This window comes from Paramormyrops kingsleyae, chromosome 3 (genome assembly GCF_048594095.1).
Source record: "Paramormyrops kingsleyae isolate MSU_618 chromosome 3, PKINGS_0.4, whole genome shotgun sequence".
Taxonomy (NCBI): domain Eukaryota; kingdom Metazoa; phylum Chordata; class Actinopteri; order Osteoglossiformes; family Mormyridae; genus Paramormyrops; species Paramormyrops kingsleyae.
The window spans coordinates 31876181-31904130 of record NC_132799.1 but is presented as its reverse complement, the minus strand read 5'-3'; the positions used below and the strand labels follow the sequence as shown (position 1 = coordinate 31904130).

General features: G+C 47.2%; 1 long non-coding RNA gene across 2 annotated transcripts; it reads right to left on the bottom strand.

Moving 5' to 3' along the window:
* Window positions 1-5881: 5881 nt before the first annotated feature.
* LOC111843379 (uncharacterized) lies at window positions 5882-25703 on the bottom strand. 2 transcript variants are annotated; one of them, XR_002838145.2, is made up of 3 exons: window positions 25658-25703; window positions 19326-19584; window positions 5882-7740 (listed from the first exon to the last, which is right to left on the bottom strand). It is a non-coding gene; the product is annotated as an uncharacterized lncRNA (long non-coding RNA). The 2 variants fall into 2 exon arrangements; XR_002838144.2 differs by lacking the exon at window positions 25658-25703 and adding an exon at window positions 19720-20461.
* Window positions 25704-27950: the final 2247 nt, after the last annotated feature.

The window sequence follows — 27950 nt, the reverse complement described above, 5'->3', positions numbered from 1 at the left end:
TCAATATTAATCAAGCGAAAAGTGAGATGGTAGACGTTTAGCGAGAATGACAACACGATCTAGTGTCCTCTCTGCGGCGTATCCGCAAAGTGGCTCCCGGGGGATCTCCCCACAAGTGTCCCACTGCGGGATGTCTCTTCGGGTTACCGTGTCCTGTAAATAATTCCGCAAGATTAATAAATAATAATGGTCTTTTCGGTGTACACTCGTGACCAAAAGTTGAGAATGACACAAAGTTTGCCGCTTCAGTGTTTGTAGATCTTGTCAGATGTTTGTATGATATTCTAAATTATAATTACAAGCATTTCACAAGTGTCAAAGGCTTTTATTGACAATTACATTAAGTAATTATACAAAGAGTCAGTATTTGCAGTGTCGGCCCTTCTTTTTCAAGACCTCTGCAATTTTCCCAGGCATCCTATCAATCAAATTCTGGGCCAAATCCTGACAGATGGCAGCCCATTCTTGCATAATCAATGCTTGGAGTTTGTCAGAATTTGTGGGTTTTTGTTGTCCATCCACCTCTTGAGGATTGACCATAAGTTCTCAATGGGATTAAGGTCTGGGGAGTTTCCTGGTCATGGACCAAAAATGTTGATGTTTTGTTCCCCGAGCTGCTTAGTTATCACTTTTGCCTTAAGGCACGGTGCTCCATCATGCTGGGAAAGGCATTGTTCATCACCAAACTACTCTTGGATGGTTGGGTGAAGTTGCTCTCTGAGGATGTTTTGGTACCATTCTTTATTCATGGCTGTTTTATGAGGCAAAATTGAGAGTCAGCCCACTCTCTTGGCTGAGAAGCAGCCCCACACATGAATGGTCTCAGGATGCTTTACTGTTGGCATGATGCAGGACTGATGGTAGTGCTCACCTTTTCTTCTCTGGACAATCTTTTTCTGGATGCCCCAAACAGTCGGAAAGGGGATTCATCAGAGAAAATGACTTTACTCCAGTCCTCAGCAGTCCAATCCCTGTACCTTTTGCAAAATATCAGTCTGTACCTGATATTTTTTCTTGGAGAGAAGTGGCTTCTTTGCTGCCCTTCTTGACACCAGGCCATCCTCCAAGTCTTTGCCTCGCTGTGTGTGGAGATGCACTCACACCTGCCTGCTGCCATTCCTGAGCAAGCTCTGCACTGGTGGTGCCCCGATCCCACCGCTGAATCAACTTTAGGAGACAGTCATGTCACTGGAAAGTCTTCTTTACAACAATTGAACCTCTCTCCTTGAAGTTATTGGTGATCCGATAAATGGTTGATTTAGGTGCCATCTTACTAGTAGCAATATCCTTGCCTGTGAAGCTCTTTTTGTTCAAAGCAATGTTGACTGCACGTGTTTCCTTGCAGGTTACCATGGTTAACAGAGGAAGAACAATGATTTTAAGCACCACCCTCCTTTTAAAGCATCCAGTCTGCTATTCTAACTCAATCAGCATGACAGAGTGATCTCCAGCCTTGTCCTCATCAACACTCTCACCTGTGTTAATGAGAGAATCAATGGAATGATGTCAGCCGGTCCTGACTGAGGGCTGATATGCAGTGGAAATGTTTTTTTTTTTTGGGATTAAGTTCATTTCATGGCAAAGAGGGATTTTGCAATTAATTGCAATTCATCTGATCATTCTTCATAACATTCTGGTTGTATATGCAAATTGCCATCATCAAAACTGAGGCATCAGACTTTGTGAAAGTTCACATTTGTGTCATTCTCAAAACTTTTAGCCACGGCTGTACAGGTGGAAAGTTGTTTATGGGATTGTGTCTTAATGAATCACAAAATAGGGAACCACATTGTCATACGACGGAAGGTCCTTTGATTACACAGTAAAACCAGCTTAAACACCATATGTTGCAATTCTCGGAAGCAAGCATTAATCTTCTTTTGCAACACCACAAATATTTATTCTACTCACATTTTCTACTGGACTATTCCTCATTCTGTGAGGTTTCCCTGATGCCCAATTACCACAAATCTAATAAGTAGATGGATTGCGTTGCCATGTAAAAGGGTGCATGGACAAACAATTATCATAAATATATAACATACTTAGCTGCATTAATATTTACTTATAATTCACTTCAGAATTAATTCTCAGGTATACCGCTGTGCATCACAGTCAAATGTGTCGCAATAAAACCCCCTGGTTAGGGTGCGCCAAACGTCCCTCCCAGCATCTGATATATTGTATCGATAGGGTATGTCCGATTGAGGGTAAACATGTCGGGGCAGTGTGTAATCTCCAAAATTAGGGATTACCACCTTCCGCAGTGTTGTCACGCTGGAGAGAGAGCAGAAGGAAACAGGTTTCCCTTGAAGCAGCTGGTCTCTGGGCGACCTGACTCTCCCTCTTCTGTCACCTGAGTAAATCCATCATATCAGCACTGCCTGCACTTTACAGACAAACCACTTCTGCTGAATGCATCCACTTTCTCCAGGGTCTGGACCATCAGGGATTTAGGGATCTATCCACATCCTAACCATTTATCCTGGACCGGAACATGGGGGAGTGTGGAGCACAGTGCATGGGACACCATGGATGGGGTTTGTAGGTTTCTGTTTAATTTCTAAAAGTACCACTGCAACATTTCAAGGAAATTAAAAGGGAACCAGTAAAATATAGTAGCCTAAAAATGTTTATAATGTTAATAAAGTTTTCTTTTTTGGTTGTATCATCAAGTGAACGGCCCACGGAAAGGCAGCTGGTAAGTGTTTCCTGTGACATGCAGTGTGGCACTTCCTGGGTTTGGGTCTCTGAGCGAATCCAGTCAGATGGCAGCTCTTGGAGGCGATGATAGTGGCCGCCGCAGACCAGCCTCCTCCCAGCGAGCAGCTCCCGCCGCTCCCGCATTCCAGCAGCGGGAGGAACCCTGACGACGGGCAAAAGTGGACGGGGAGTGTTTTCGCAAGAGAGGAATGCCATGAGGGTGGCGGAAAATGAATGTGGGGCTGCCGTCAGAGGCTGGGGTGGGGGGGGGGTTTGCGGGGGCCCCTGGATCAACACTATGTGTAGGTGTGACCGGTAGCAGGCCGCTGCCAATTCCAGTATACCCGCGCACGTGAGGTATACTGGGAATGGCTCACAAGCCATTGTGTCCCACAGCGATCTGACATTGATTTCGCCTGCGTCACACTCCTCCCCCCCCCCACCCCCTTCGTGCTCGCCATGCATTTTTTGCACCCACTAACAAGCAGACTCAAATGCAAGGGCTTTGGCTGCCCCTGCCACGTGCTCACAGGTTAGCCGCATTTGTAAAAACGGCGCATCTTGCAACTGAAAACATTTGGTGCGGCATATTGTTCCGTTTTCCCAGCGTACTGCCTGCCATTAGAAAAAGCCTCCCTGTAATGACTCTGCGCATTAACTCTGTGATTTGGTTTAAGGGGGCACCAGGTGCATTTTGGGAAATGGATTGGCGCCTATATGGGCCTGATCAAAATTGCATGTTAATTCAACACTATGCACTTCTCCAGATGGGGATGCACCGCCCACTTTAGTGGCGTTGCCTCGGAGATCCTGGCATGTTGCACTAATTCCTGGTACGGCCATCTTGAGGGGAGTGCTCTACAGCGATTCCCTGCGGCCTGGTGCAGCCGCCCAGCGATGGTGAGGTTTCCCAGAGGATACCAAGATGTGCCAACTGGAGCTGACCAGATCGCTTTGTGTCTTTCAATGCCGTTTCGCTCATTCTACCCTGAATGCCCAGCGACTGAAGTTTTCAACAAATTGATCGAATGGGAAGCATAGTGAATTTAGAGGGTGTCCCCAGTGCAGACTGTTAAAGGAGATGTAAGATTTAAAGGGGAAGGGAAACAGTAGGCTGGCCATCCACATGAGATTCATACAGAGTGTTTATTTGACGCCATCTGCTCTGCCTAGCTGCCTGAGGTTTCCATACTCCCTGGCTCTGCACCGAGGATCTCCCTGTGCCAAGGAGAACATTGCGAGCTGGGGCCGGCCAAAAAAACATCGGACGCGGAAGCAGGAAGCCGTGGAGTAAGAGGGCCACAGTCCTCTCCAGCGGGAATGTGACAGTCAGGCATCCCGGAAGGAAGCAGGACCTCGGGGTGCCGGGTGAGAGAGCTAAGAGCACTGGCAGTGGACCTTATGAAGCGCTGCTTCGCTCGCCGAGTCGCCCAATAGGGAGGGAGGGCAGTGAGCTAGCCATCTAAATGCTAGCTGAAGAGCTCCAGCAGATGAAAGTGACTCTGGATTTAGTGTGTATGGAGGGTGACTCTGATTTGGCAGAATGTGGAGTGAACAGACAGACTCCAGATTAACGCCTAAGCACAGGGTGTTATTCCAGCTCTTTCTGGAGGGAACACGTCTCTTTCTGTGTTCTCATTACTGGGCACCTACATTCACCCTGTTTAGCAGGCACTTCACTTCCCCCCAAGTGACATACTTTTTTCTTTTTCTTTTTTTTTTTTGAGATAGCAGGGTCAGACAATCCCTGGCCGTAGTGCAACTGGGGGTTAAGTTCCCAATGGTGACATCACTCTGCCGGCACTGGGATTTGAATCAGTGCCCTTCTGATCACGGGTATGGTGTCATAACCCACCAAGACTCACTCTGCCCCCACAAGCATCTCCCTATAGAGCACTCAACACAGAAAAATGCCACAAAGTGATCAACTTGCAGTACCCCCCCCCCCACCGTTTGCCTCCTGCCTGGCCCCCAGCCCGCCTCACCATACACCAGAGGATATATTTAGGGCTTTTTACAGTGAGTGATTGAACTGAATCATACCTCCATTGAAAGAGAGCTCTGGAGACACCTGTCACCACAGGACACAAAGTGGAACACGAGTTTCTTCCTGTACACAGAAAAAGGAGCCCCCCCCCCCCCCCCAACATCTCCATCTTACTTTTAATGCCCAATCAAAGGACAGCAGGCGCCTCGGCTCCAAACCCACCCCCCACGATTAAACGCTGCCTCCATCATCAGCATCCGAAGCAGGATGCCTCTGATCGCACTTTCTCCGTTCCCCAGGGTTCCTCAGCCACAATCTCACGGCCTTATTTTCTTCGCAAATGACACAGTTTCACCACTTTTGCCTCAAACGACCCCCATGTCTTGCAACATGTCCGTCCGCCGCACAACTGGAGTTCTGTCATAATCTGGCTGGACTAAGACAAAATTCCGGTGTGCTATCAGGAATGGCAGATGTTGCATAATTAAGGCTTATCCCCCCTCCCCCCCGCCTTCTAACTTACACTTCATTTGCCAGTTGTAAAAGGCACACTGGGATTCTTGTGTTTTCCCATAATCCATCAAGTCGTTCACGACGTTCCAGACTAACTCCACTATCCAAAGATTCTGACAGACAATCCCACAAGAACGGATCCCTTAACACTTGATTAACATGTCTGAGTCTATTATATAGACAGCAAAATAAACCTCTCAGAGACCTGCATTTGATTATAATAAACACTGAATAAAGTAGCCATATTACATAGTTGACCTGATCAGTCCGTCAAAGTTAGTAATCATTATGAAGCTCTGTGTATTTGGAACAAGGCTTATTCTACAATGCTACTGAAAAGTCACATGGCAATCGCCTTGGGTCATGAGCCAGTCCAGCTGGTGAGCGGCATTTACCCACAATGCAGCACAGCTCTCTGGATGTGCTTTATTGAGTAACGATGCATTGACTACCAAGATCTCCAATTGAACCTGGGTCGAACAAAGTGGTCCTACTTCCTTCCCTGAAGAGAACTTGGTGGCTACATATCATCCGTGTACTTTGAACCCACCATCAAAGACAAAGACTGCTTTGCTTTTGTCATTACAAAAAGCTTCCAGTGTCTAATTAAATAAAGCAGATGAATAGAGTATTTTCTGCTTTCATGAATTGTGTAATTGACTGTACCTTTATTGCCCCAATAAAGCATATGCCCCCATTATTTTCCATAATTGTCGATATACTAGTATGCATAGTATGTGTAATTTTTGGAACATTGTGTGTCTCTTATTCTAATAAGGTTCCTCCTCACGGGAAGAATGGATTCCTCACTTGAGGTCAGTCAGGTTATCATCCTCGCTCTCCCATTCGTGCCCGATTCCAGAAATCCTCCGTGTTAGGTCAGCCGTGTCTCTGTCTCCGTTTCTCGTTTCGACGCCTGGCGAGACCGGGTCATTCCGCGCCATCGCCGGGCTTCTAGCTCCCATCAGATACCTGGATTTCCTCTCTCGCTGCCTGCGCTACAGGGCGGCAACTCGCTCGATAAATATTTTCTTAGCCAAGATTCGGAAAATGCATAACTGTGTCTTTCGCTTTGGGGCCTTGACGGATTCGCTTTGGCTGAACAGTGACCCCTGCTGTAGAACCAGACTGGTGAGAGTGTTAAGCTTGGTGGGGGAGTGTAGGGTTCTGTTGTAGAATTTCCTCTCTGTATATACATGTCTGCCTACATCTAGCTGTGTCACCCTTCAGGGTGTCTTGTCGTATTCGTGTGTGCATGTGTAACTAAAGGCATATCACTGCATTCATACTGTCTGTGTAGCCATATCTATCTGTTTAGAACTCTCCGCTTCTGCGTTCAGTTATGCCCCTCCTGTCCACTAGGGGCAGCTGCTCCACAGATGTCTGGCGCGCCCAGCTTGTAGAAATAATTTGTTCACAGATGCTGTGGAAGCCAGGAAAATGGGAAGCGCTTCCCTGAAGCCGGAGACGTGTGTTACTGGGATCGGGACTCTGGTGGCCCACTTGCTCCCAGTACACGTGCCCCTCATTCACTCAAAATGTTTGCTCGCCAGGCAAATTATATGCCAAATAGTGATCCGGTGCCCGAAATAATACTGGACTGAAATATTGGATTACATCACAGCAAATGCTTATCAAGGGTGCAAAGACAGGCTTGCACACCACGGCAAAAATCATTCACAAATTCACACAGAGCCGCCGGACAGATGGAGGCACGTTGCTGCAAGTCAGTCGTGCTCCTCTATGAACTGGCATTTTCAAACTGACAAGCTTTTGGCTTGAGAGCGTGCCAGCGAGGACCAGAGCTCCTGCAGCGGGGAAACTGCATCAATTTCACATTTAAATTAACTGCGGGGAGAAGGACTTGATTATCATAATTAGATAAAAAGCTTCACGCCTGTAAACATTTACTTTTTATTCACTTAGCTGACCAGGTAATCTGTAATGATTTACATGGACCAGGGAGACAAAACTGAAAAATGCGGAAAAGGGATTTCACAGCACAGATGTACACTGTATATTTGTGCAGGTGACAAAATAAAATTTGCAACTGCTTGATGAAGCGAAACATGCCATATACCACGCGAACAGGATACCTGAGGTAAATCAGCTCCCCATTTCACCGTCTGTGATTTTCCTTCAGACCTGCGTTAACTCCACTTGAGATAGTTGTGCTCAAAGCTGACCTAAGCTTATCTGAGGCCCAAAGCAAAATTTGATTAACCTAGTTGTCATTTATCATCTTCGTTCCCATTCTGACAGGCTGATTACTGTATATGGGGGGGCCCCCTAGTGGCCGCTGGGCCCTAAGCAGCCGTTTCCTCTGCTTACGCCTTGGGCGGCAGCCCTCCTTGTGATAAGAGGCACGTTACCCACATGAACGGTAAGCGTAACGTTTGCAGCATGTGCCTGTCGTGCTCAAGTAGACGCCAGGGCTGTTCGGACACGCCTCCAGTCCCTGTTGATTTCAGCCATCCACGGAGATCAGATCCTCCCGCACATGCACAGGAGAGATGTTTTGCTCCTGATCATCTGTGCTAAAAAAAAAAAAAAAAAAAAAAAAAAAGAAAGAAATAAAGGAAAAGCTAAGTACTCTGGAAATGGGGTTGGAGCCTTGGGCAAAACGGCAGGAATTTGGCTTGTTATGCGAGCTTGAGTGTCAGATCATGCACCAGGCCGTGGGAACAGCATGGGGGAGGTAGTGACATAAAATGTGCCACCTTGTCCCGGCCTCCTCCCCTTCCAGGGCCTTGGGAGTGGATATGGGCCTCACCACACGCACGCACGCACGCGCACGCACACACACGTCCTCTCTCTCGCCTTCAAGGGTGAACCAAGTATTGGCTGGTTATATTTCATTGTCCGAGAGCAGGACAGGGCCCAGACAGTTTTATTACACCGCCTCCCGGGCCGCCTCATGTTTACAAATTAGCCAAGGCGGGGAACATGGAGGAAGCGCGGTGTGGCCCCGTGGGACAGGTGGAGGTTCACGCTGCTGTCTGGCATTCATGCTGCTCCGCCGTGTATACGGCTACAGAGCCGCCTCCCGTCTCATAAACGGGCGAAAGCGCAAGCTCTCCGGGCAAGCAGATTCTGTCCTTTATTAATGTCATTTTGTGAATTACTGCAGGGCGAGTCCAGGCTACCATTGGCAGACCTGTGCAGCTCATGGCTCAAACCTCTGGACACCCTTCCTGCAACCATGCATCAAGCTGCAGCCTGCATGTCCTGATCAATAATAGAGAAAGGGCATTTTTCAGGGACAGGGATGTTCGAAGGTGGTATGATTTATGGAGGTCATGCTCTTTGTGCATCTCAGAGTCAAACAAAGGGGTGGATTTACCTGTATTCCAGATGCTGTCCTCCACCTTGGAGTAAAATCCCATTATACTATGGTATTGATGCAGTTGCCAAGGGCGACAGCCTGCAATGGGCAACGGTGATAGCAAAAGTAACAAAGATTAACTGCTCAAAGGTAAACCGTTGGATCAGCTTTGAAAAAAGGCTGCTTTCGAACTCTCATCCAAGTGCTTTACCTTTTCAGCAAGTTCAGCGGAAGTCGGTGCGTTGGCATTAACGCTTTTTGGCTGTTCTGAATTTTTCATGATTTGGTGGCACTGAGGCTCACACCTCCAAGGTTGGGGGTTTATATCCTGCCCCCCACCCCCCTTTCTGCTAGTTCTCCCTGTTTTTTGGGGTCTCTTCCCAGAATCCAACAGCATGCAGTTAGGCCAGCTGGCATCTCTAAATTGCCCATACTGCATGCATGTGCCCTGAGACACACTTGCACTTCGTCCAAGGTGCTCCTTGCCTTGTGCCCTAAGCTTCCTGGGAGGGACTCCAATCCATTCCAAGACCTATATTGTAGATGGATAGTTCTGTAAAGAAGACTTAACATGATTCACTAAGAGGTGATAATTTAAATAACTGTGAAATTACATAGTTATCATGCCACAAAGGTTCTGTTTCAGCACCAGAACAGTCTAGGGCCACTGGGTCTGCATGTTCTCATTTCAGCACCAAGATGACTAAATAAAGTCATTACTTAGATTGAATAGTAACATCACATGTTTTTGCAGGTGGAAACACTTGACGTGAACATTCAGCCATTTTGAAAATCGCTGTGCTCACCATTCTAGTCTTCTTGTGACCCAGCTGTGGTGAGCTCACGTTCCTGATACTGTCCTGACAGGTTGCTCTCTGCACCGCCCACGACAGCGAATCTCTATCGCCGACTCCCCCGACATCAGGCAAGGGAGACTGAGGTGGGAAGCGACTTCCATTCTCTTATCTTCTTCTTATCCAAAAAAGAGAGTTCTTAAAGTACCTAATTTCCCAGTAAAATGCCTGGCGCTCTCATGCTCCAGTGGACCAGAGAAACTGCTCTCAAAGGAGTCGATCGAACGAACACAGAGGAGTTCATCTGAGAAGCACTGTGCGTTATTCACTGCGAGGCACTCGCCGAGGAAAACGCAGAAGATTCAGATCACATCTCTGCTTCTGCTGAGCAATGTGGGCGGTGGGGGGGGGGGGGTGCCCGGCCTTAATCTGCGTCAGCCTCTATTGCTGGCAGGTGGCGATGTGGAGGACCATTAAAGGAAACCGCTCTGGGGGGTAGGGTGGGGGGGGGCGAGGCTGGGGAACGTCTTTTGTTTGGCAATCAAAATCGCTGGCATGACCTACTTGGAGAAGGAAGCTGGTGGAAACACCAATGAGCTGAGTGCTTCCCCTGGGTCAGGCCCAAAAGGACCAGCCCGCCATTGGCTGCACTGACGCAACACGGAGGGAATTCTGCCAGAATCCCCGATGCTCTCAGATATGAACAATGACTGAATTTGGACACAAAATGCTTTCTAATTTAATCAACGTTTGGGGATAGAAAAAAAAAAGGCAGATCAAGGCTAATCTTAGCCTGCTTACTGTAATTCTTAAAGGAATAATGCATTTCAGTGGTGGATTAAGTCGTACGTGGTCGTCTGCTTTGAGAGCCTGGTTTACATGGAAACGGGCCAGTGTCACAGCGGGATGTGATTCCAGGCCTGGGTCGCTGGTTAAGTCGCAGGCGGCCCAGCTCTCTGCGAGATGCCCTCAGTGTGCCGGCGCTCCATGTTTGTTTTGGGAGCGAAGAGACACTGGAGGCCTTCTTCGGTGTGAGTCTACTGTTCTCAGCGCAATCAATTAAAATCTAAATACGGCCCTTTGGAGACCAGGAAACCGGTCCCCATAAGGGGAAAAAAAATGGATATTTATCACGTTATGGGGACACGCTCACACGCTCACACACACACATACACACTCAGTGTAGGCGGACCGGTCCCAGAAGCCACTCAGGAGGACATACCTGAGCTTCTCATATCAGATCTTCAGCATCAGGCAGGCTTTCATGCAAGCCCCCCCCCCCCAATGAATATTCATGAGCATGGCAGCCCAGCTTATCCAGGGCAACTTATGTAACCTTAGTTGCACAACAAGACAAGCAATACGACATGCAAATCACAACTACGTGCAGCATAGTCGCAATTACCGACGACTGTAATACCCACATGGTTGTAAATACAAAACAGTCGTACGAGGTGGTGTAATCTGAGCAGAGAGCACTCGACTGAAATCACGCTCTAGGGCGTAGAAATGACTGACGCCATACACAGACAGAAATGCAGTCAGGCAATGAGTCAATAACCAACTAACAAGCATTTTACAATGTGATTACAGAACCGTTATTGAGGGCATGGGTTCACTGGTGTGCATGTTTATGTTGCATACAGCTTAGAGCGTGAACAATCAGGAGTGTGTCAAGACGTGACAGAAGGGAAGGTCCCAGAGAAGGCACAGAGGACGGCGTGGTGGGAAAGGAAGGCGCACTGGAATTGGTAGAGAGGGCACTGGGTTAGGAGTTAGGAGGTAACTGGTTATGAACGGAGAGATGCTGCTCTTACATTATTTACATTGGCTGTACTGGGGATGCTCACATCGACTGGAACACAAAACCTTTGTGTACTGTACACCTGACCCACTTTTTGAGCTGGAAGTGTTCTGATTCGCGTACCAGATCCACACCAAAACCACTCCATCAACTTCAGGTGGTCCTCCACTAACCTTGCGAGCGTAAGATTGGTACCCCCCCGCAGCGATGCCGAGGGGCTGTTGAAAGATTTCTGCGGTGAGAAGATGCCGAAGGCAGCGGAGTATTTAGAGGACCTGGGCTTTTATTGAGATACTCTGTAGATTGTCAGTAACCAACCAAAATACAAAACTTTTGGCATTTTAACTTTTTTGATTGAATTCGCAGATTCTTATAAAATTGAGGTTAGCCAAATGGGAACCTGAAAAATGTCCCCAAAAGTAAGGAAGTTTCAGGTTTTACCACACTTAGGGACATTTTGGTCCCCAAACGTGATCTATGCAGACACAGACACACACAAAGTTGTGTAATCATATCTTTTTGCGGACCGCTCATTCATTTCTATGGGAAAAATGCTAATGCTAACTATGACAACCTTAACCCCTATCCAGCCATAACCATAACTTTTTAGTTTTTTCATTGCAGTCACAGATTTTTATTAAATTGAGCTTTCCCTTATGGGGACCAGTTAAAAAAAAAAGGGTATTCATCACATTGTGGGGACATAGGCCTACCTGGTATACCTGGATCACTCATACACACTCACGCACACACGCACACGCACACACACCACACTACCATCAGATCATCAGGGAAATGCCAACATTCAAAGCTTTCTGGTTTTCATTGCAGCAAGTAACCTACATTTTTTCCTTCAAATTAAACCCACTTAATACAACTGAAGCTCAACTTTTGACTGATGAACCTCATTTTTTTTATATCGAAGTCACTTGGGCGGCCCGTCACAACGGGGGGGGGGGGGGGGGGGCGTCAAACGCAAGGCTCAGGTAGACAATACCAGCTAAAACAAACACACTCCGCTAACTGACTCTGCCCGCGGCTCACTGGCATTCTGTCAAGTGAGCGCAACCCAATGAGAAAATTACTGTCTTGACAAGCCTGTACAGGAAAGCCACACCGTAGAGTGCGGCTACACAGGGCGATGATACGGAGCCGCTCACAGCGTTCCACTGCATGCGAATGAAGCTGTCTGCGGGTCGGAGTAGACCGGCGACGGCTCATCTCTAGAAGCAACGGTTTCATTACTGTCTGTGGGGCATTTCTGAGCCTGAATACTGATGAGGAGATCCCTTATAGGCTCCTGTCAAACATCATTCCGATGCCGTAGATCGTACTTGTTTTATTTAGCAGCTGAAGTCCTTGCAGGGCTCCACATAAACACAACAAATTATATAATTCCCTAAGCCAGTGTTTCCCAAGCTGGTCCTAGGGGACCCATAGTCGCTCCATGTTTTTGCTCCCTCCGAGCTCCCTGCCAGACGGTCCACATTTTTGCTCCCTACTGGGAGCTGGGAGGGAGCAAAAACATGGACTAAATCTGTGGCTCCCCAAGGACTAGATTGGGAAACACTGGTCTAAAGGAGCCTTAGCTGCAAAGAGACCTCAGTCTGTGGGGTGGTTCTGCGGGGAGTGGTTCTGCGGGGGGTGGTTCTACGTGGGGTGGTTCTGCGGGGGGTGGTTCCTCACGTTTTTATTTTAGACAGGAAGGTTAAATGCAAACGCTTACCCACTGAGAGTGTACATTACCCAGCTTGCTTACCAAGGTGGAAAAATGTGTGTGGTTTTCCAAAGAGACCAGGGTGCCACCTGGTGGCACATGGCAAAACACTCATGAAACACAAAAATAAAGGCTGAAAAACAGCAAGTGGTGCCCATGTCACATTTACATACAGGGGAAAACAAAGATGATTAATTAAAGCTTAGGAAATGTAACTCATCCGGGCATGCAGTTATACCCATGCGATAATACAATAAAGATGGATTTATCCAGGGCAGAACTTCTGCCCAGACAGGCTCACTGCACACATACCCACAATAAATAGTGCAGATTGGAGGGTGGAGCTCCCCCACATAAAATTTTGCCAGCCCACTAACCCTTTGTCCACCAGGAAAAGCCCGGTGAGCCAGACAGCCAGTCCAGCCATGGATGCCTGGATATTACGGTTCAAAAGCTGATTCAACAGAATCTTCAACTCATTTAGGTGAAGGACCTGTGGAGTTCCAACAGGCCTCCTGACAGGAAGTGACATCATCAGTTGTGACCTCACTTCCATATATCTGAATGGAGTGGCACTGCTCCCATCCTCCAAACATGCTTCCCCTACTCCATCACCCTCCACGATCCCGCCTCCTCCTCTGTCTTCCGTCCACTGCTCGGCAAGCGAAAGAGCACTGGGACTCACTGGGATTCATTTGTGCTGCGTCCTGACAGACTCCCTGCATTTACACTCAGCCGCCATTCATTACAGCTCTAATTCTGACGGATGTTTTAAATATGAATCGGACCACCTGAGGTTAAGCACAACTCTCAAGAGTAGAATGGAAACTCACACTCTTCCGCACATGAGCCCCTCATCCGCCCCCCCCGTCCTCCCCCCCATCACAAGGGGACACACTCTGGCTTTGGATCCTGAGGGCAGATGCGCGACAGTGGCTTCAGGGGGGGGCAAGGAGAAAAGGAGAAGCTAGAAAGAACATTCAACGATTCAAAGAACAGTGAAGAATAAATGAGTGAAGAGCTGGAGACAACATGGAGTTTATGTGGTACCCGGGGTGCCACTAGAGATTCTGGGCCTTGTGAAAGCACATCACACTGGGCCCTCAACCCAGACTAATCCAATGAAGTTCCAAATTTTTTAGGGCCCCTGTGTGCATACGGCGCCCCCCGGTGGTACTACAGTGAGAATGAAGGAAAGGAAAACTACACTATTTCATAAAAACCTTTCCCACCCATAAGCATTTTTCGGGAACCAGGAACTTCTGTCGCATTCCCACTGCCGGAACTCGGTCCAATTGTAGATCCAGGATACTGTTACTAAACAGTCAACACAGCCCAGGAACTTGGAACCAGGAACTTTGGTGGGGGCAGCGTCTAAAAAGTGTATGAAGGAAACCGGTATCAGGCATGTAATACCAGCATACATGTATGGTATGTAATGACTGATAGTGCGGGTCTTCTGCCTTGCTATGATGGTAAGTAGTTATAGAAGATGGATGGATGGATGGATGCAGGGTTGCACATAAGGAGGGGGAAGGGGGAGACTTCAGACACCAGAGGGCACCCATCAGTGTGTCAGTGTGAATAATGGTAGCTCTGGTTTGGAGAAGGGGCGGGGCAACCATGTCTTTGTGCTGCCGTGGATGGATATGTAAATAGCATCAGAGAAGTAACAGTGAAGATGTGAGAATAAGGAGAGGAGACACCTCCCTGGGGAATGACATCAGCAGAGGCTGTCTAGCACGGACCTTCTGAAGCGTGACTGAGTGAAGGTAACCCTGCCCGTTAACCTCCGCATGAAGTGACGGTAAAGCAGTTTAAGCATGGCGAGACTCCCGCCTCCAGAGGAAAGGCAGAGTGAGCGATGGCCCGAGTCGTCTGCATTCCCGGCCATGCGTGTCCTTGTCTCCCGGGGACGCCGGGAAGGTTTGGGGATGACAAATCGCTCTAACCTGTGGGGAACGACTGGGCCGACGCTCCCACAGCCTAGCGACAAACGTGCATGGCTGTGTAATTTCCTCCTGGACCTGCCGCCACAATAAATACTGATTAATTTTACTCTTCAGCAGGGGGAGGACAGATGTGCCAATTCAACGCTTACCCATCAGTGAGGGGACGGATGTGTGGATGGTGATTCATCGCAAAAGCTCAGCTGAACCCTTCATAACCCTGATAAATATGGTAATAGTCACATGACTGATAGCTGTTAAAATGTACAGGAAGTAAAGTACAGGAAGCAGATCAGCTTGGACCTTTCAGCACAATGTTTCTTAGGAAGGCTGAGCACCCTGGCTGCAATCTATCAGGAAAACATGTTCGAACCCGTGACCCTAGATCTGCAAGGCAAAGTGCTGGCTGCTGTGGCACCGCCTTGCTATAAATGGGAGGCGTTCGCTGCTGTGAGATCACGGGAAGTGTGAAGCACTTGTGGAGCTTATGCAGGACCTGACGACGGGCACAGCCAGCACCTCGACGGGGGAACATCAGGGGCTGGCACTCATTAGGAGCCAGGGGGAGGAGCTACAGGAGGGCAGAAGGGTGTGAGACAGGGAGAGAGAGAGAGGGAGAGAGAGACAGAGGGAGAGAGAGACACAGAGGCAGGCAGGAGAAAGGACCAGAGAAAGCAAGAAAGATGAGTAGAAAAAGAGAAGCAGAGGGGGAGAGAGAGTGAAAGAGAGAGAAAGGGATAGAAAAATATAGAGGCAGATAGACAAAAGTGAGTGAGAGCAAGATGAACGGAGAGAGGAAAAAGAGGAACTGAGAGAGATACAAAGGCAGATAGAAGACAGGAACAGAGAGCAAGTAAGATAAACGGAAGAAGATAAGCAGAGAGAGAGAATGAGAGATGAACTGAATGAGAGTCAGAGCTAGGAAGAGTCAGTCAGACAAAGAAAAGGAGAGAGAAGCAGAAATGGATGGACGGAAAGAAAGACAGAAAAGAGACAGATGAAAGACACAGAAAAATCAGGAATATGTGAAAGCTCACAGCTGAATGGAGGAGGAAGAAACAGATGAAATAGTGGGGGGGGGTGTGGATGCATCAGCAGGGACAAAAGGATAGAAAATTGAAGGAGTGTCCAGGAGGAATGCACACACACGCACACACACGCACACATTCGCAGACATACACACATGCAGACACGCAAACACACACACAGACTCACACATCATGGGGATGACCCACACATCGGTCAGCTGTGTCGACGGACATTTCCGTTTAATCTCTTCACCATTTGCTTTTTGCCTGCATTCAAGTAAAGCCTCTTAATTCTCAAAGCTGACTCTCACATTCCAAACCCACTGATCGAACGGCCAGAAACATTCAGTACCTCTGCTGGCACGATGCTCCCCTCCTCCAATCATATCTCTCGCATAGAGCCATGTGACCTGCCTCCCAAAAGGCACCAATGGGGGAGCCTTCCTGCCTTTCAGTAGATTAGGCAAAGTGGTGGCTGTGAACAATGGATAGAAGCCCAGCATACTCTAGGGGTGGAGGGTTTTGTCATCAAGGACTGCGGCCAGGGCCTTGTCACACCTCATCTAGCAACAGATGTATCCTAGCAAAGGGCGACCAACAACTGTTTGTAGGCTGTGACAGAGGGGCATTACACACACTTCCAACCGGGAAATAGGCACATTTGTGTCACAAACGCAGCTACGGGGAAGTGTCATGCTGATTGATGAACGTAGCTAAACACTTCAGCTTCAGGAGCCTCATCAAAAGCCTTTTTCGTTGAAGTACAAAGCCAACTACCTCCCCGCAGCAGAGATGAGTATTTTGAAAGCCCCAATCGATAAAAGTAATGCATAACTTCAAACTGTGAACTAATTTACTTGGCCGTGGTCGCCGCTCACTGCCGCTGCCTGGCGAGGCCGCGCTCATTGCATGTGCGCCATGATTTTCCTTGCTGCTTCTCGCTGGAAACCTCAAGTGTCTCATACATACTAATCAGCCAACTGTGGTTCCTGACAAGCCAGAGACTTGGCCTCAATCTCCTCCTGGGACCTGGGAAACACACGCGCTGATGGAGAAAGGTGGATGCTCCCTCCAGGAAGCCGCCGTTGCTCCAGTATGGATGGAGACTTAGGGAGAGGAACACAGGTGAAGTGGATAATGAAGCGAGTCTCCTCATTTGTGACGCTAGGTACAAGGCTCTGTATCAAACTAATGATGTCATGCAAATGAACTGCAATATGAAATGCAAAAGACGCATGTGTGTGTGTGTGTATATATATATACAAAACACACTCACACACACACAATGCTAATGTGCTACAATACTAAAATGCCTTGGCTATCAATGATGTAATAATAGTAGACACTTAATTGATTCCTATGGGTAAATTCTCTTTACAGCTCTCCCAGCAAGCCGGCCATGAAGGGCAGCCACCCAGAGCACCACCCAGGAACCTGGGCTTAAGGGACTTGCTCAAGAAGCCACAGACGTGACAACGTGGGGCTTGAACTGGCAACCACAGAGGCTTAGCCCACTGAACCACACACTGTGTCTGTGTGTGTGTATATATATATATATATATAATATATATACACACACATTCTGCTGCACCGCAAGCTCGATGTTGACCTCCACCAGCAGCTCTGGGCATCATTCCTGTCTCACATGACGGGGTCCCATCTGACAGGAAGTTGGGCCTGGAGGGGGAGAACTTCCCCCCTATTGTGAGTACCAGCTCAGAGGATTGTTCCCCCAGCACACCCAGGTTACACCGAGCCGCACGCCTGCATCTGCATGCCAGTGTTCCATGTATCTACGGATAATCCGCCTTGGTTCTGGATGGTGTAATTCTCAGTAGGCGGCTTCCTGGGTGGAATGCTACACCGTTGGTCAGGAACGTGGGTTTTGAAACGGTGCGTGTCTGGGTGCGTACTTTCATGCGTGGCCCGATTATGCATGAGTGCAGTGCGCAACCTCAGTGCTGAAGGCTGCATTTAGCCGGACACTGCAAATGAGCCCTTCTCTTCCAGCTGGACCCAGTCCTGAAGCACGGGGCCAAGCCAAGTATTGATTAAGGGCAAGAATTCATAACCCAAAGGTGGCTAATCCCGCTGTTAGCAACGGCTAATTCATCTGCATACGTGGTTTAAAATCGCCAGCTGAACATCTCAGTATGCTTCTCTCTCTCCATCTCTGTCTGCTGTGTACTGCATCTCCCCTAGGAAGGAGGATCATTCTTCAACATCATTGATTGGCACATTTAGGTCATCAGTCAAAGTGATGACAGCTTTAAGACCATATTGGAGAAGGTATAAGTGGAGAGCAGAAACCCATTTCCCTCCCTCTTTTGTGTGGAGAGCCATTCTAGTCCTCCTGGGGCTCTCGGTAATGGAGGGAGGTTACCAAGCAGGACTGCACAGTACAATAATGACAGAACTGTCACTGGCGATCGGAGCTGTCCACCCATTAATGTCTCGCAGGGCCCAGCGGCCTCTCTATGGCGGCCGAGGTCTGGCCAACACGTTGTGCAAGTGCTTGACAGGCCAGGAAACACGCAAGACTGCAAAATTACAGCAGGAGGTCAGTTAAGGGGCAGTTCATCACTAAATAATGCAGACAATCAGAGGAGCAGGGCGCTGTCGTACTGGCGTTTCCACACTCGATGGCGATACACTCCAGCTCCACCACCGAACAGACCCTGAAATTTGGTCAACGGCGAGGAAGAGACGGATCAGCATGGGGTGTAGAGGGTTTACAGGAGGAGAACCTCAGGTAGCCATGGTGTAATGATGTGTAGCTACAGGTCAGATGTGAGTTCCCCTGGAAACACGCACGACCAGCTAATGCCTGGCTGCAGGTCAGGAGCTCCTAACACCCGATGTTGTTTTACAGTGCATAGATTACCAACTGATGCTGAATCCAAAAAAATACCTTGAATAAATGAATGCAAAAATACACATTATATAAAACCATAAAAGAAACCACAAATGTAATGGTGTGAAATCTTTTGTGAAGATATTTAAATTTCCACACTATGACGATATGGATCACAATGAGCACAAGGTACATCATTTCACGGACCGGAACCAAACCGGCTTCATTTCCATCTCGCATTTGCTTGTGCTCTGCATCTGGCCCAGTCGCCCCCCTCCCTGCCTCAAGCGTGGGTGAAATCCCCCAGAACATTTATGCTGCCTCTAGGGAGGGGGAAACGTACAGTATAGGGCGGAAACCGCTTTGCTGCCCCACAGTGAGAATTACCTATTTCAGGTTTCTGAGAATGTTACATTTTGAAAGCCACCCCCACACACCCAAGCCATATTCCAGTGTCTGCATCAAAACTCACCTTCTGTAACCACTATCTCTCTCTCTCTCTCGCTCGCTCACACACACACACACACACACACCTATTGGTGACAATGCTAATAAGCTACAATGCTAACGTGCCATGGCTAACAATGAGGTAAGTCGGTAGGAGGTGCCGTTCGCCACTGCTGGTGCCTTAAGTCTCGCACAGCCACTTACCTCCCACATTTCCCACGAACAACCAGCTCGCTCCGCAGTTGCCTTCATGCCAGCCTGACAGACACACTCTGAAGGGCCTCCCGGAGCCTCTGGCCAAGTGCCGGCCCAGATCAGGGGGTTCCGCTCATGAGCCCACAGCTTTCTGCAGCTTTCTGGCAGAGCGGGAATTCCAGGCTTCTCACGATGGCCCCGTCAGGTAGACCTTCTGGGCAAGGCAGCCCGAGGCCCAACCGATCGAGGAGGGCTCCTCATGGTCCGTCTGTCAGGTGACAAAGTGGCCAACAATACGCGTCAGGAGATAATGAGGTCCAGGCAGGATCTCCGAGGTGCAAAGAGAGGAACATGGGTGCGGACACACCCTTGGCCTACATGTGCCCGAAGCCCCCTATCGCACCTTAGTCCTGCTCCTATGACTCATTTCTACCACCGTATCAGAACCTTGATTTCGGCATCCTGCCAATCCAGGACGAGCAGTGTGGAATTACAAAAGGATCCTACTTGGCTTCCCACATTATTAGACAGTAAGTACCCCGAACATGCTCTGAATGGAGAAGCCGTTCTGAGGATGCAATCAGTGAGTTGATACAGAGAACTCAGCCGGATAACCGCTTGACCCTCTGATCAATGGAGAAGTCTGAGTAAAAACAAACACGGGGCGGGAATCGATGGATTCCTCCGCTGAAGACGGATCGTGTTTCTGTTTGTCTCTGGGTGGGATCGCTCCGGGGAATTCTGCTGGAAGCGGAGGCGCAGAAACCAATCGGTGGAGCCAATAAATTATTAACTGTGTCGTTTCACATGTTCAGCTGTGGACTGTAGTGCTGGTCGCTAACGACAACGCGAGGGCAAGTGGAACTTTGGCCAGGGCGATTCTGGATATACATAAGGCATAAAATGTTTAAATTAATGCTAAACTTTGTTTATTTATTTTTTTTGTAAATTAAAGGTTTCCTGTTTTGCGAAAGATAAAATTAACTGCTCCCAGGATGGGGGATGGGAGGGGGAATTCCTCCTGAAACCTGAGATTTAATGGGACATCACAGTGGGATTCTGGTTCTGTCAGGCCATGGAATTGCTTCATGCCTTTTCCCCACCAGACGCGCGAGGGAGCTCAGCCTTAAAGCAGAAAAACAGCTAATGTGCTTTCGTGTGTTTGGTTTAAGCAGCAGACATCTCTGTGGCTTAGTGGTCAGCACTGTTAGCCCTAGTCTGTGGGGTTGGGGGTTCAAACCCTAGCTTATCTCTGTGGGTGTGGGATGTATGAGATAATGTGGTTTTCCACTGAAATCCAAAAACATAAAGTCAGGCTCATTAGTGCTTTTAAATTGCCTCAGGGTATGAGTGCATATATGCTCAGCAAAGAACTAACAATTTAAGTTAAGGACTTCAGGATTGGAGGACCCCCTCCAACCCTGAAGAGGTTAGAGCAGGGATCTTCAAATCTGGACCTCGAATCCAAATCCAGGCTGTGTTTTCAATGCTCCCAGGTAAACATTATCAGCCTGGATGTAAGGGGCTCCTGCTCCAATCCATGACAACGACGACGTTTCCAGGGCGACTGAGCTTCTCACAGAAAGCAGTGACTTCAGTCAACTCTTTAAAACAACTCTCAGAAAATTGCTGCCGTTTGATCCCATTAGCAGCTAATAACCTGAAATAAACAAACACAGAAGGCAAGGAAGACTACAAACTACACATAATATGCTACTAATGCTATGCTTTGCAGCTACACTGCACCTTAACAGTTACCAGAGTAATAACACTATAACCGTACTGTGAAAGGCATTACTCAAACCCAGGTGCATACAGCTGAATAATATCGCCCACCCACCTGAAATGTAGACACATGCCAGACTGCGAAGCATCACTGGAATAAACCACTTTGCCTTTCGAATTTTAAAAGCTCACGCAAGTAGAAAGAGTATAAACCTTCAGTCGGTCAGTTTAAAGGGAAAATTAAAGCAGATTAGCCGCCCGCTGTCCTTGTGGTGCAGGCGTTTGTGAGGGATCTGCGAGCTCCCAGATGGTGTGCCGCTACGGTAACGAGCCATGATGACCGTACACTTGGCAGGGAGATGTAGGTGTGTAGGATTTAACGGGCAAAGCTCATATTTTGTTATGACTAAGCGCACACACAGCCAGAGGAACCTACAGATCTCCAGGTCAAGCTACATCGGAAGGGGAAGCAGCCTGTAGTAGTGGAGCACCTGACGGAGAAGCTCCAAAGCTGCATGTTCCATGAGGAACATGCAGCTGGGAAGGGCAGCTGGGTTAAAAGCTATGCTTTCATGGACTGACGCAGCTGAAGTGAAATTCTCCTCCTCTGTGTCACGCCCTGAATGCGAGATCCAGGGAAGCAGAAATGCCCCTAAGGAGGTCTGTCCCAGTGAGAAAAACCCATCACTTGGAAAAGGCAGAGCTACATGCAACATGGGAGCACATATTAATAAGAGATAAGTTAAAGAAATGCACAGAAAGCCCATAACATCCCTGCTTGAAAGGGTTAAAAGAAGGAGCGCAGAGCTTAAAAATCCCATTTTTAGAAGAAAGAGCATTAGCAAAAACGCCTTTGATATTTGTGTACTGAATTCATACTCAAAATGCAAAGGACAGTCGAAGGTTACAAGCACGCCGATGTTTCTGCGTATTTCAAAAAGAATTTCAAAAAATGTGGATTATGGGCCAAAAAAGAGAGAATTACTGCAAATAAAAGGGATTTTACATATAAATAATGTTGTCAGTCTTTCCAAATTAAATCATCTGGAAAAAATCCCCTGTAGGCCATTAATTGGATTGACATGTACAATCCTTTAATCATAGGTGAATCAGGCCAGTGAGGTATGTTCCTAATGTAGCAAAAGTAAGAGAAACACAAAAGGCATAAACGTGATCTAATCTTCCTGTTAAACTGGATTACATGAGCATATATAAAAATATATGGGCAAAAGGTATTCAAAGCAGATTAATGTTATTGGATTAAAATTTCTCACGTAACGAAGCAATTTGCGATGAGTTGGGGATGCTCAAAGCTCAACTAGCTGTAAAACCTTGAACACAAAAAAAAAAGTAATCTTCAAAATTCATTTCTATGGATGGGTTTTTTTTTCAGCATTCAGTCTGCACAGTAATAGAACTGTTCACTTGACTGTAACACTTATAACCAAGAGAGCGATGGACAGAGAATGTGTCATTCCTGGACACATCAGAGAGATTTTCCCTTGGAAATCAAAAGCAAGCCATTTAAATTCTGCCCAGCACCTAAAGGTGGGGCTGTGGATCCCCCTCATTCCAGCAAATGACCACATTTCAGCCAGAGAACCATGATTAACTGCATAACATTTATGTAGTAGATGCTTTTATCCTAAGCGACACAGAGAATTCAGGGTCAGTCAGTTCCAGGGCAACTGAGAGATAAGGGCCTTACTCAAGGGTCCAATGACAAGATCACTATACCGATCCTAGGTTTTGAACTGGCAACCTTCTGAACACAGTATCCTAACTCACACACTGGCAAACAGAGGATGGAGAAACCCATGGGCACTGAAATGATACACCACCTCTACTGATATGGGATTTTAACCCATGACCTGGACATTAGTACAGATTCCTACCCAACTGAGCTACACACCACCTCTACTGATATGGGATTTGAACCCATGACCTAGACATTAGTACAGATTCCTACCCCATCGAGCTACACACCACCCCTACTGAGATGGGATTTGAACCCATGACCAGACGACGAGTGCATATTCCAACCCCACTGAGTTACGCACCACATCTACTGATATGGGATTTGAACCCATGACCAGAACATGAGTACAGATTCCTACCCCACTGAGCTACACACCACCCCCAGCTGGAATCCCTTCCCACCACTTAGAACTTCCTTACTCAGTCATAACACATCAGATCAATTCTATGCTGTTGCACATCTGTTTTTTTGCACATTGATGTTGCAGTTCTGCTGGTTTTGTATCATGTTATAGAGTAAATAATTGTCTGGCAATTATTCTTCCAGCTTGTTTTGGTTGTTTTATGTGTGTGTATATATTACGATTGTCCATGCTTCTTGTTCTATGAAATCCATAATGGATTCCTATATGTTCTACATAAAGGCAAAACAGTGTTCTGAGCTCTGAGTTCAGATCAATAAATTATATAGAATGTTCGCCTTTTTCAGGCCAGCATGAATGCAGGGTAATCAGCATCCCGGCAAGATGATGGAGCTCAGTTTGCACACAGATGGAGCCTGAAGAACGAGAAATTTCCATCTGTCAGAGAGAAACATGGCCGAATTATTTTCTAAGCAGATGCGTTTAATGCATTTATGTAGTTCAGATTCTCTGAGGATGATCACCAGGTCACCTTCAGGGAAAAAAAAAATAAACAAGGGAACAAAATACACACTTTTGCTTGCGATTAGAGCACCTTAACTTCCTGCTTCTGTAAAAGGCCACCAAATTCTGATAGTAGCCACTGACAGTGACCTTAAAACTTCTACCAAGCCGCGACCAGGAAAATCGCAGTATGACAACAGCGTCCCACGCTTACAACATCCAGCCAATCATTAACGCATAGGCTATAGCTCAAGTGTGCCACTAAAGTCAGGGGCCCTGTATCGGAAAAGCAACACCCCCCCCACCCCCCACCCCCCACCCGCTCAGCAAGCTTTATCGCTGTCACCAGCATGCTGATTAGCGGATTATTGATGTTGCATCGTTTTTAATTCTCTCGGCTTAAAAAATAGCCCAAGTGCCCCGCCTAACCATTTCAGCCTAGGGCCCCCAGAGAAGCTAATCCACCTCTGCCTGTTACCGTAACTTCTCTACAGTGATCACCTACCGGCAAACGAGACCAATCCCATGATTCATTGTGCCCCAAGTTCACTCTTGGGAGGCGAGTTAGCAAGATCGGTCTTGCCACGACTGTGTCTTGGTACTGAGGAATGTCCCTGTAATGGTTAATCAGATGGAGTTGAATGGTTTGCGGCTTTACTGGCCTGTCGATACAGCAGCATTTAAAGATTTTTGGGCAAAGTGATGCAGAGTTTCCATTCCCATGCATACTAGTCGGCAGGGAATGTCGTGCACTGTGGAATTCTCTGATTACGTTCTGCAGGCTTTTCTCATTTATTCCCCTTTTTAGGATTTCATTAGCAGCCTGTTAAAAATCCCACTGCGAAGGGAGCAGGAAGCCTTTATTTCCCAGTAACTGCTGAGTTTTAAATCAGACTGATCCCGAGAAATAAATAAAGAACTGCCGGCTGCAAACCATCTGTCAGTTGAAGGGCTTAACTTGAAATGGAAATTGCCAGCTTGCTCACATTTGACATTCTTTCAGTGTCATTCTTCTGGTTGTAACAATGTCCATTAATTGCACTTGAGTCTTACCCCTGCGTTAAGCTTTGCCCCAGGACAGTTAATTACATTCAGCCATTGTCGTTCGTCTTTTCACCACAAAACACAGTGACGGCAGATTAAATCAGTACAGCTACCATCAGTGTGAGTTTTATAATGATTATAACTAAAACAAATCATACTTTATTTGCCATTTGTACAGCTACAGAGGAATTGTTTGGTTTTCTCATGTCCCATCTTGCTCTCCTTTAACAGGCAGAGGTGAAGTTTTGGGCGAGAACACCCCCACCCCAAGAATGACACTTAACCAGAAATGGAACTAGTTTTGAACTTAATTAAACTCCCACCCTCGAGCTGGATTATTAAGTTTTATTGTATGACAACATGACTTGGGTGTGTGTATACAGGGGTGTCGTTAGACATATTGGGCCCTCAAACTAGACCAATCATATTATATTCTACATTTTTAAGGCCTCTGTTGCTCAGGGGCCCTTGGAATCGCCCAACCTCCCCCCCCCCCCCCCGCAACTTTATCGTGCCCCTGTGTATGTAACACCCGAATACCTCGAACTGTACACCAACATCACCAAGGACGTTCTTGCGACTAAAACGCACGATCACTCTCTCGTGGCCAGCAGGTGTCCCTCTTACTTACCACTAAAAGGACAGAAAGACGCCTTGGTGTTTGATACCTTTCATTTCAACTTTCAACACGAATCCACGATTTACGGACAGTATTTCCCTCACCCAGCTATCACTGAAAAAGACAGTAAGTGTTTAAATAACATAACACGCACACTTATAATCTTGCGTAGCGCAGGAGAACAAACATAATCAAATACGACAAACGTGAACAGCAAAAGAATGAAAAATAAATATTACCATGTGTATTTATTATTAGAGGCGGGAATATAGTCAGTGTTCATAATGCATGGTATCCAAACCCAAAGACCAACTTTGTTTTAATCTTACCTGCGTCTGATAAGTCGGCCGGCTCACGGAGGCACGTCTGTAACCGTACAGCTTGTTTTTTTTTTCAAAACGCCGTGGAGAATTAACTTTGCATAGTAATTAATGGTAGCCATTAATATAACACACACACACACACACACACAATTAAATACGATTCAAATTACACAAGTCGGTTTGTTACACAATGAAGGATTCACTATAAAATACTCTCATTCCAAGGAATGCTATGTGAATTATGTACCATGTATAATTATATTTATGTATAATTATGCATGTACATGCGTTTATTAATTTGGTTCATTGATAAGTTACAGCCGACGTGTCAGGAACCATGCGTGTCGCAGATGTGGGCTTCATTTTACACACGCCATTCACACTTCTTCGTCGTGCCGTTACACATTACGACTACTAATCAAACCCAGGAAAAATCACCATACTTCCCATGGCATGATATTAAAAATCCATAGCTCTCACCCGCCATTTTAATCTACTGCAGAGTGGAAGCGAACAAGTCTCTTTTGCCACTAGAGGGCACCATGAGTCCACATTCAGAAAGTTACCTCAGGGATGCGTGTACAGTATATACTGGCGGTGGGGTAGCTTTAAACGCACCTTTGATTACTGCAGCGAAATTAAGTGCTGTTACATGATCATCGCAAATATGAATACAAATATTTATAATAAATGAAATATCTGAGAGGCAGGGACAAATGTTTGTCATATATTTACAAGGTTGGTTGTGGAAAGAACAGCGAGTATGCAATGAGCTCTCTCGTTGCAGAGGATCTGGTAAGATAAACATTTTATATAGAGAATGGGGGACAGAGTCATTTTCCCCGCAGATGGATGTGAGGCATCAATCCTCATCAGAATACATGTCAATCATCAGATGGAAGATTTGCTTCTAGAGTTAACCGCTAGGGGGCTGCTATTGCTACACCATATATCACACTGGTACAGTAACAGGATGCAGATCCCGTAATCCCAAACATCCAGGTGAGGAAATGGGCTCATATCAACAGAAGCCCATCTATTTTCAGGCTGCACAGGTTGTGGGATTTGTGGTGTGGAAACCTAGTTTTATTTGTTCTAGCAAAATCACCAGCGCACATGAGGTCCCAGTGGATCACCAGGGTAGAGCAACACACCCTCCTTTACTCCACAAACAATGCTGGGAGACAAAATGGCTTGATGGGCAACAGGAAACAGGATGAAAGAGGGTGAACACACTGAACCGGGGCAGGGCTGCAGTGGGAGAGGACTGTTAAGTACAATTAATGTCTCGGTGACCCAGTTATACAAATATTCTTAACATAGGAAGGCGATAATGGGCCATTCAGAGCTTTTCTATTACTGACACATGCTCTTGAAGTTATTTACCAGCGGAAGCAAGGTCATTACGCAGTAAATATTCTCCATAGTCAAACACGTTTACATTATCACTGTCCTGTGAACGGAAATAGCAGAAGCTATTTTTAAAAGTCATCCACAAGTTGGTAGCATTGAAAGTCTAGGAATTTCACTTTGTTGCCATGGCACCCAGAACCGATAGCATCATGTGGGGGAACACTAGGCCGGAAGCCCAGGAGACGCCATGGCGATCGATTCAGGTGCAGGAGCTGTGCGTCACGCACTGGGGCAGACCCAGGATAACGGACGAGGGCTAGAAAATACACCCAAGGAAAGATTTAGCACCTTTGGTCCCGTGTGGGGTGAGGTGATGCAGATAATGCATTCCTGCGCGGCAGTCTGGATATCGCGGAGTACAATGCTCCGGAATGGGCTGCGGATGCCTGTCCAGACAGCGGCCATGGAGCAGGCCCGAGCGAAAAGCCTGCGGCGAATCAGTCCAGCTTGGCATTTATCTGCAGTTGGAACGGCGTAGATAAGGCTGTATTCCGTCCTCTCAGTCTGCTAACACAGACAAACACAATGCTCATTCAAAATAAATAAATAAACCCACGCACACAATGAAATAGCCATCCATTGTGTCCATGTGAAACACTGCCGTCTCGCGTTGGGCTTATCACCGACATCCTGCGCTCACTGTAGTCATGACTCCTCCCTGCTCTGAACGCTTCTCCCCACCCCCCCATCCCATTTATATACAGTTCCTAAATCCCAGTGCTCGTGTCCACCCCCACCGATGTGACAATTAGCATACCCGCAGCACACCTCCCACACTAGATTCTTGTACGAAGCTGGTTACAGGCCTGCTCTGTGGGGAGGGGGCCTCCCACAGCAGGCCCCAGAAAAACCGGCCGGTGTCGGACAGCACGGTTGCACTCTTCGG